Here is a 9,965-nt window from a genome sequence, read left to right as displayed (position 1 = left end):
AGAAATAGGTGAACTGACTCAACATAAAAGTAAAAGAAAGGCCCTTCGCAGAGGGAAGCATTGATTGCTATATTTGTGCTAGAGCTTTGGTTTTGAAAACAAGAAACAATTTTGTCAACGGTAGTAATAAAGCATATGTATCATGTAAATTATATCTTACAAGTTGTAAGCCTCATGCATAGTATTTCTTCTATAAATGATCCTAGACTACCCGCCCATGCAAGCCATCTGGGAGGGGCACATCAATCCTGGTCGCTCGTTCACCTAGCCACAGTAAATTCTCATCCCACATTTCACTCCAGCCATTAGATCCAGTCGTTCTTTTTCCACTTGTTCAGCTTCCAAGAGAGTCCATGACATGTAGGGCCAAATACGTGCGGGGTCCAGCGGTCGGAGGCAGGCACAGGCGCCGGTCTGCGTCACCTTCCTTCTTCGCGCGTGGTGAAAACCTAGACACCAATCCGTCGCCTCGCTCTCCTCCTTCCCAATCCCCACCTCCTCTCCTCCCCCGAATCAGCCGCCTCCTCTCCTCCCCCAATCAGCCGCCTCCTCTCTTCATCCCAATCGACGACCTCCGTCGGAATGGAACGGAGCGGCAGCAAGCTGGGCAGGCGGCGGCGACCAGATGCGCCGAGCGAGGCCGGAGACGGGCGGCGCGGCCGGAGACGCGGTGGCGACGGCCGGAGGCGATCGGCACGGCCGCAGACGGGCCAGAGCGGGGCGGATCCGCGGCGGCGACGACCGGAGGCGACGGGGGCGGCCGGAGACGGGCCGGCGCGGGGCGGATCTGTGGCAGCGACGACCGGAGGCGAGACCATCTCTCCCTGCTCTCGTCATCTTCAGTGGATGAACAATGGGCAGGCGGCAAGGGATGGTCTTGGCAAAGCCTGATTCAACTCCAGGTTAGACTCGCTGGAGTTTCTTTCCTCAGTTCTTACTGTGATTTAATTTCTGTTTTCTGCTAATATTTGGAGGAGGAGAGGAGGAGCGGGTGTCCGGGGCGGAGCAGGTGCGGCCGGCCCGCAGGAGGGAGGCGCAGTGATGGAGGGCGACCGGCGGCGTGCTCGTGTTTCATCTGCTCTGCAATCTGTGTAGATCAACCTTCAAGCGACGTTTCTTTCTCGATCTTGTCGATCTGCGCGTTCTGGTCGGTTGGCTTGGTATGCGTTTTCTCATGTGCTGTTTACAGTTTCCCTACTTGCGCCTTGCATGTTCGACAAAATGCCTTCCTGCTGATTTCGTTTTGGTTCCTTCGTTTTTTGGGTATATGTAGGTTCTTTGGTCCAGCCGCTGACTGCTTCTGAAGATTATTGGGGGCTGCCTCTTCTGCGCTGAGAGAAAAAAAAGGTGCTTCCTTTGCCCCATTTAGTGTGTAGATTCTCCTGTATAGGAATTTGGCGAGAATACGTTTGGAGTACCAACCACTTAACTGTCACCCGGTTCTTGCTCACATGCCAAACGGCATGGCTGGCCTAATATGCTTTTTTTTTTTCCTTTTTATCTAAAAAACAAGGGAAATATGTATTGCTCTGCACTTCGTACTTTAGCCTAAGACGAAACTAAATTCAAGACACTTTGTATAGATCACTGAGAGTACTACTTAGCAGTACAGTTGTATTTACCGTGGATACATGATTTAAGAAGAAGATATATGCAGTCGATTGATCAGGTTGTCTCGGTAGCCTAAAAATCGGCCGTCCGTATATGTGCAGGTCCTGGTTTCTGAGGATTTCACAAGAATCAGGTGTGACTGTGCTGTGCTGTCTACTCCTGTCAAGGTTGGTTTCTATTTGCCTGTAAACTTTGTATGCTCAACTCATGTTCCCTAATTCGTGTACTTACCTTTCTCTTTATCCTGCGGAATATGCCCGTTTGTTGTTTATCTTTATTTAATTGTTATATTTTTTCATGTTATATTGCGAATCTCGACAGGATGTGCACCCTTGTGTCCGTTGTTATTCCGATTTTAGAGACCCTTCAGAACGATGTGCTCTGCCGGCCTTGTTTTACCTGTGTGAGGTGACTGCATGTTAGCGTATAGAAGTTCAGCGTGTGCAGCTCATAGAATGAGTACCCTGGAGAGAAATACTATGCGTCTTACTTCTGTAAGTTCCGGACCTCTTGGTGGGCAGCCGGCCTTTGATTGGCATTTTTGCGCTCACGTCTTATGGCGTCGGTTCGTTATGTGTAGGTTCTGTAAATGCTGATTGTATTGGACCAAATGTAATAAGTGATGAGATAATTATCCTGGATTTTCTGTTGTGTTTGTTAGCAGCCTCTTGTGCTGATCTTATGGCAGGCGTACCCTGATGCATTGTTGGGGCTCTAGAATGTAATAATTCCTAAAAATAGTGATGTCGTAGCTGCATGGATGTCACGAAAAAAATAAAATAATAACATGGATTTGTAAACTGTAAGCCGCATGCCAGGAACACCATCTATATGTGGCATTTAGGGTACACCGGGATAAGTTTTTACTTGTGCTTCACATCTTTGTCCATGTGAGAAGGTCTTATGAGCTGATTTTCCTCTTCGGTTTTTGCTCCACCATAGCCTGTTTTTGCTCCTCCCTTCAGGCTATTTCTGGGCTTATAATTTTTCATTTTAGGAAATTGGTATATCTCTCAAACCCTTATATCGCTTTTATGAATACAGTACCAGAATTTTGTTCCTACATTTATTTTCATGGGTAAAAACCGTGTTCTTTTTTCCGGTGGTTTTTCTTGTGCGGTTGTTTGGTTCTACAATAGTAAATACAATTGTCAATTCTTTATGCTCCTTGTGTTTTCAGTGATATGCAAAGCATTTCTTCATGTATATTATCCATCTACTTGCTTCCTTCTTTTGCATTCATGAGATGGTTTCATTCGGTACATGTTTCGTGCTTACTTTTTTTGGATTTGTTTTGCTGCAGGTGTTACATGGTTAAGTGGTAGCTCTGCCTGTCGCTGGTACATTGACAAGGATATACCTGATGTCAATTCCTTCCGTGCAAGGTAGATTTTTGAGCCTCGTGTTGTTCCTTATGTTCTAGGGTCTTCGCTCTGTCTACTTGGTATGTAAGGTTGTGCATTCCTTGCTGCAGCCTTGGAGGCCAGTTTACTCCTCTGACTGCCTATATCCCCACGGGGCCGGATGCCCTTCCAACCCATGTCTATGCGGATCCTATTGAGATGACCATGAAAGAGCTCAACGGGGTTGATCGCTTCGTTGATATGGTGATCCCATATTCTTTCAAAATCTCTTCCGTGTAGATTCTTATATAGTTTCACTGTCATGCTCATGTTACCTTCTGCGCTGTCTGCAGGACAAAAGGTTTATCTTCTTCTGGCTTGTGACAAGCTTTGTTGGTTTCTGTTGATTGCAATTGTCTGGTGCTTCGCAACTCCTAGGTAGTCTACTCTCGAGTCATGGTTGCAGCGCCCAGTTCGACGAGGTGCAGTGCCCCAAGTGCCCAGGATGGCCCCTCAACCTGCTCGTGAGGTGGGTGGGAGATGGAGGTGCCGCTAACTTCCTCATCCACAACATCAGGCTTTCTGAGGCGGCCCTCCGCTCTCGCTCAAGCCACTGCAGCCTCGAGGATCAAATCTTCCTAGGGGAAATGTCCACAAGCAGAGAAGGGATGGCACGACCTGTGCGGAGGCAGTCGTCGTCATCCTTGGCATCCAGCTGAGCGCCTCGCCAGAGAGGTGTACCTCTCCCTTCCAGCCATCCTCTTACAATGATTTTATCTAATTCATGGGAATTCTCAGACGACGAGGATAAAAAGTTTCCTTTTGCTGAATTGAAGCATAAAATCTGTATGCTAGATTTAAAGTAAATCCTATATTAGATGCTTATTGATATTTGCATCCCTCTTTTTCCTAATATTCTGTGATGCATTTCTTGTTGATTCCATTTAAGTGGTACTTCTTTACAACTCTATCTATAAATCCTAGAAGCTGAGTTGATTCTAGGCGGGTGTTTCTGCAGACATCTTGTTTATTTTCTTGGTATGTTGTATTCTTGTTGGCTGCGGGCTCTATAAATGCCATTCATGATCCATTTAACTTTACCTGTTAATAACTTTGATTTGAAATGACGAGGCAACCTCGGGTGGGAGAAGGAACAACATCACGTCGAGAAGGAGGGGCCATCACACGATGCGTTGTGGATCACAAGGATAAATGTGACCAAATTGTTCATGGTAGGACATGTTCAAAGTCATGATAAAAGCGACCAAATTGTCAAAAACCGTGATGTTCGCTTTGTGTTTAGGAGCACAAGATGTATGTCTCCTGATCAAAAGCAAGTGGTTTCTTCTGATTTCCATCGCCTTTCCTTTCCAGGTTTTGCATGTTTGTTTCATTCAATGTTTTTGTATGATTGTTTCTCCAACTAACATGGTTTTGTCGTAATTTAACCAACTTACCCCATACGGTGAAGTTAAACAGCATGCTCTCGTGATTTGTTATATGCCAACCGAATAATATATATGTTGTTATGTGTCACTGCAGAATAATATATATGCACACTATAGTTTATTATGGACATTTTACACTATGTCACAGTTGCTTCAGATTACGTTCCTATTAGAGAAGGTTGTCGTATCACGTAGATGTTTAAAGAGCATGAGATGAGAAAATCCAAATGAAATGTTTTCATATTACTACATGTTTGCTAGCCATGTTGTTGTTTGTTATGGTGTCCAACATACCAGCCCATGAAACCAATTAACAGTAATTGTGTAGCCATGCAGGTGAGTCATGCAAAGCTAATACAAGATGGTGCGCTCGAAATGGAGGATTTAATTTGGTATACGACTATATGTTATAGAAGCTTGCCAAAAACAAGCACAATAGCAGAAATCAAATGAAAATTACTCTAGGTGGAAGAAGCTACTACTCCAGGCCTGACTGAAAGAAAGAAGTATTTTATACCTTAGTTGGATTTAATTACTACCATTGATATCTTCTTTCACCGACTTGACAGGTTATTTACGATATAAGCTGCCTCATATGATTCAAATTTACCGTTCTGCTATAAATTATATGTGCTGACGTTTTTATGTTACTTGGCTGCCTTGTAGATGCTGAGTTAAGACCTTTAATGTTTGGGTTTGGGTGGCAGGGGATTCTTGCATTGTCGGACATCAGACAGCATTTGGTGTTGTAGGAGTGTCAGGTAATTGTAAACTACATCTTGTGATGCAGATGATGGTACACGTTGGGCTGCTGATGCAATATGAACCAACGCTTGGTGAAATTTGCTTGGCTAATATAGTATTCTTTTCTAAAATTCCCAAGCCTGGCAGGGTACATTTGGCGAGGTTCTGAAATTATGTGGGTATGTTTTTGAGAGACTTATATACATCATTATTATTATGCATGATTTGTACCTGTGTTCAAACCAGAGTGTTTCTTTTATTGGCTGCCGTGTGTTATGTACTTATGTGATACACTTATGACAGTATTAGATGAACCAGACCTATATATGTTAGAATCTATGTTATGCATAGCTAAACGGGGAAGCTATCATGAGCCTCATGGTTTAAAGTCAATAAATATCAATCATATATGGTTACAATACAGTCATGGATACAACTTATGGTTACAATACTATCTTGTTTTTGTGTTTGAGCCACTGTGACAGCTCTTCTTCTCAAGCTATGGCCTCATAGACTGAAATTTTGGCTAATTAATTTGTTTGCTTGGTTCCTACATTTGATGTATTGTTTAAAAGAGGTGTGTTTTAACTTCTTCTATTTTTTTGTAGAAGAGTATTGCATACTCAGCTACTCCAATCGTTTGGGGATGGTGGACTTGATTGCTGAATCAATGGTGCCATGTCATGCCCCCTATATTACCTTTGCCCAAATCAAAGTGCATATATTTCCACGAGGTTTGTTGTAATACAATACAAGTCTTTTGGGCTACGCTGCATTCCTAGAAGATGCTACATTGATATATTCTGCCGCATTTAGATATTTTTTCATTGAATAAAATCGTTCAAGATCTATATATCTTGTCTGGTTTTCTTTTTGTGGTTATTATTAGTTCTTATCGTGCATTTGGCATGCTGAACTTGATTCCCGAGAAAATGGTGTTTGGTTTCTTGTTTTCCGGGTTTTCATTTTCAGAAGTTTAATGTTGATTTATATTTTAGGTCAAAACTAAAATTTTGTTGCACCTGGTTCGTGATAGTTTGCGGGGTTCAATACAGATAACAAGGAATTTCGAAATGATATAATGAGGCTTAAGCTAGGGCATGCATACCATCTTTACCACTGAATCTTTGCCTGGGAGATATTAAATGAACTTACCCTATTTCCTTTTTATTAAAAATTTACCTAATTACATTTATACTAATTGGCACACGTCTAATATATATCCTGAAGATCTGTAAGCCTACCACTAAGATAATGTGCCGCATTCTAGACCAACGTGGACCTCATAACGGTTAGGCGCCTGCCTTTTCTTCTTCTTAGAATGCATCTTACGTCTTGCATTCCAGGTACCTCTCAACTCTAAATTTACTAATCAAAGAAGTCAAAGCTACACTCCAGCCACTGAACTGGGTTTTACATCATTGCGGATGCATGAGTGTGTCATTGGACTGTCATGGTATAGCTTTCTCCTTCTATCGAGATCTTGCATTTTCCGGTGCTTCGGTGTGTTATGTAGTCCTATACTCATTGATCTTTTTCCGATTAGCTTCGTGTATGCAACTTAGTGTTTTGATTAGAGATTGATGTCAACACCCCATTACAGAGCTGCTTCATTTCCTAGCATTTAAAAATTAATGCGCATGTTTAGAAATAAAATAAATACCTTAGTTATTGGGAACTTTTTGGAAAACCTATGAAAAAGAAGGTATATGATCTGTTTCTCCACTCTTATATATAAAATTCTTTTAATCCTTTCTTGTTTGAATGCTTTTGTGGTCTTCTCCAGTTTTGTAGAAAGCTAATGGACCAAGTAAGTAGTTTCAGAGGCACGCCCATAGTCAACAAATGTCTCATTTGGTATTTATTCACCATTGATAAGCGAGGAGATTGTGTGGCTAAAGCTTCAACATCCGTTACTACCCAAGAGCTGCAATTCAATGGTCAAAATGTTAGGATGTTGCATAGTCAAAACAAAAATAACAATGAGCCTGTGAAATGAGTAAAACACAACCTGTAACTTCACATATTATGGAAAATCCTTGATATTCCTTAAAACTCTATTTCATTTGTTTTGTTCCTTTTTAGATTTGTTGGTATTATTTGCAAGAGGCGTGTTTTATCCAATAGGTATAATATATTTTACTTGTATTTTTCTGAAGATTATTGTAGCGAAGACGTTTGTCAAAAGTATTCAGTATTTACAACCCATGGCATGTCCCATCTTAAGCCCCTCGAACTGACTTGTAATCACACACCATCGGTGTATCAGCATTTGCCGTAAACTTTTACTCAATCTATATAATTCGTTAGTTCCATTTCAGCTTCCAAAACATTTGTTGGCTATTTAAAACTTTGGCAAAGCCCCTTCTCGTATATAATGGCTGGGAGTGTTAGAAGGTACCACGACACTACAACTAAGCATCAGAGTGTTGAGTACATTGATTATGAGTAGAAGGATTTTAAGATAAATATGGTAGTGTCTTACCAATCATGTGGCATTAGCTATTGTTTTGTCCATTTCTTTTTGCTAGCCATTTATCTCTCCCCTACAGTGTAATTTTTGTATTGTTTGTATCACAAATATGAAATTAGCACAGGATAATGATGTGTTTGAAGAAAAACACATGCTACAGTTAGTAAACTAGAGGTGAGGAGGCTATTTCAAATACTGTGGTCGAGAGCGCTCGAGACTTCGATTATGGAGGCCAAATATTATGGCATATTCTATTATTATATAGAGCTAGCTAGCTTCAATTCAATGGGTGACAGGTGAGCAGGAAAAGAGTGTAATGATATAGTCTTGGGAGGGAGAGGAGAACTAGGTGTGGATTTTAAAGTAGTAATCAATCTTGGGCCATTCATGCGGTTGCTTCGATTGTACCATGCATGACAAATTTAGAGTAAATAATCTTGGGTTGGAATTGATGACTGCTACAGACAGATAAAAGGGTTGTCGTACACAGCACTGTGCTTGGTTTACCTTGGGCTCATCATCAAGGATGATGGCAGCAGTCGGGCACTCGGGCCTGAGGAGGCGGTGCTGTCAGCGAGTCTCCGCCGGAGGAGGCGAGGACCATCATGATGTTTCATAACTTCAAATCATTCAGTAATTGATGTTTAGGAAATGTATTAAGAGCATCGTGCAGAAGTTCATGATTGTTTTACTCAGTTATGAAAAATGAAGCAGATGAGCATTCCATGTATTCTTGTTTGTAGCACAAAGATAAGGGCAATAATTTTTAGATGGTCGGCTTATTAACATTAACATTTGTTAAACAATGGATATGTTGCTCGGTCCTTCACCGTACAACATGCTTCAAAGGGTGGACCATATCACCATCCTCAATCCATGAGTGTGGTAGCATCCGGTGCTTCATGCTGATATTCCATATGTTTACGTCACAAGCCGAAACACAAGCCTAAAAATGTCGAAATGCTGTATACTGTTTAAACTTGTCTGAAGCATTCACTTCAAGAACATGGGAGTTATGAAGTTGTTGCGTCCATGAGTGTTCTATCATCTACGTTTGTCCTCTGAATCTGGTTGATCGTCAATCAAGTGGAAGCAGTTTGGTGATACAAGATGAAGAATTTTATATCATTCCGCTCAGGAGATTTCATTATCTTTTTAGGCGACGCTTAATTGTGATGTTTGAACTCAAGTTCTATTTCTTATATGGATCTGGTATGAAAATTGGACCAGTAGCCCAAGTGGCGTTAGGGACATTTTCCCATTTCCTTCTTGGTTATATCTTGTGCCTCCAAGATTAATAACCACCACTAATTTTGTTAGCTCTGTTACACAATACTTAGAATTATCTTCTCAAGACAAGGCAAAATAAGGAGCAGATTATCCCAATCATTTCAAGACCAACCTTGGTATATGCACAAGTGGCACACCCGTCCTAATTCCGTCTCAATTCCGGCATACCTGACCTAATTCCGTCTCAATTTTGGCACTCACCTGCACCAATACATTTTAAATAGGCACTCACCAGTATGAATACTGCCCAAATGAGCAATTTGAGAATTGATCTTACATTGAAAAGGAAAAAAACCACCTGTTCGCAGTTATTGTCATTAGTCCAATATTTTCGCCTCAAAATAAAATGTATCAAATATATCTTTATCCAAATATTTTTTGTATTTACATGATTTATTACTTTAATATATTAAGTGCCAATGATTAAGTACTTTGTTCATTTAAGTATGAGCAAACTTTTGGTGACATCATGCCACATGTCCATCAATAATATGGTGGAGGAGCTTATACAAAAGCATAAAAGCTGAAAAATAATGCGAGAATCGTACTAAATTGTCATATCTTACTACATCATCTCAATGGGATGGTGTGTCTGCAAGATACTAAAGTAGTTCAATTCCGGGCTAATTCTAAATACTAAAATAAGATAAAATTTATGGTTTAAATTTTGACTTGATTCTGCCATTTGCGCGATATCACACGTCTTATGCTGTGTTTTGTTCTACGTCTTTTTTTAGCACACAGTCACATATGGTGATACTTTCGGAGAAAGTAGTGTAGATTCAAAGATACAACATAGCCACGTCCATAATTTTCTTCACATGTTTTGGAAACTCAAATGTGCAAGTAAAACGAAATAAGAAATCGCAACCACTTTTCGGTCATAGCAACTGGATTGCCCAAAGGAAAGTGGAAGCGATATCGAGAGCACTACCCAAATGAAAGTACAAGGGCCGTCGAGGCTATTATACCTCACCATGGGACGCCCCGTCGGATACTATTCTACTCGATCCAAAAGCTCTACTCCAACCTCGGATGATGTTGTAGCTCACCTGG

The 9,965-nt window shown here is 41.2% G+C and overlaps 1 long non-coding RNA gene across 15 annotated transcripts; it reads left to right on the top strand.

Moving 5' to 3' along the window:
• The first annotated feature begins 311 nt into the window (after nucleotides 1-311).
• On the top strand, nucleotides 312-8,349 carry LOC127320537 (uncharacterized). Of its 15 annotated transcripts, none has more exons than XR_011750685.1 (13): nucleotides 312-1,160; nucleotides 1,274-1,347; nucleotides 1,713-1,778; nucleotides 2,915-2,996; nucleotides 3,086-3,218; nucleotides 3,308-4,287; nucleotides 4,739-4,971; nucleotides 5,069-5,163; nucleotides 5,286-5,325; nucleotides 5,755-5,880; nucleotides 6,493-6,602; nucleotides 7,232-7,273; nucleotides 8,084-8,349. It is a non-coding gene; the product is annotated as an uncharacterized lncRNA (long non-coding RNA). The 15 variants fall into 15 exon arrangements; XR_011750682.1 differs by lacking the exon at nucleotides 7,232-7,273 and having other exon boundaries at nucleotides 316-1,160; nucleotides 3,308-4,186; nucleotides 4,258-4,287; XR_011750680.1 differs by lacking the exon at nucleotides 7,232-7,273 and having other exon boundaries at nucleotides 316-1,160; nucleotides 3,308-4,186; nucleotides 4,258-4,328.
• The last annotated feature ends 1,616 nt before the right edge of the window (nucleotides 8,350-9,965 follow it).

This window comes from Lolium perenne, chromosome 1, assembly GCF_019359855.2.
Source record: "Lolium perenne isolate Kyuss_39 chromosome 1, Kyuss_2.0, whole genome shotgun sequence".
In the NCBI taxonomy this organism is placed as follows: domain Eukaryota; kingdom Viridiplantae; phylum Streptophyta; class Magnoliopsida; order Poales; family Poaceae; genus Lolium; species Lolium perenne.
This window is presented reverse-complemented; position numbering and strand designations above follow the sequence as displayed.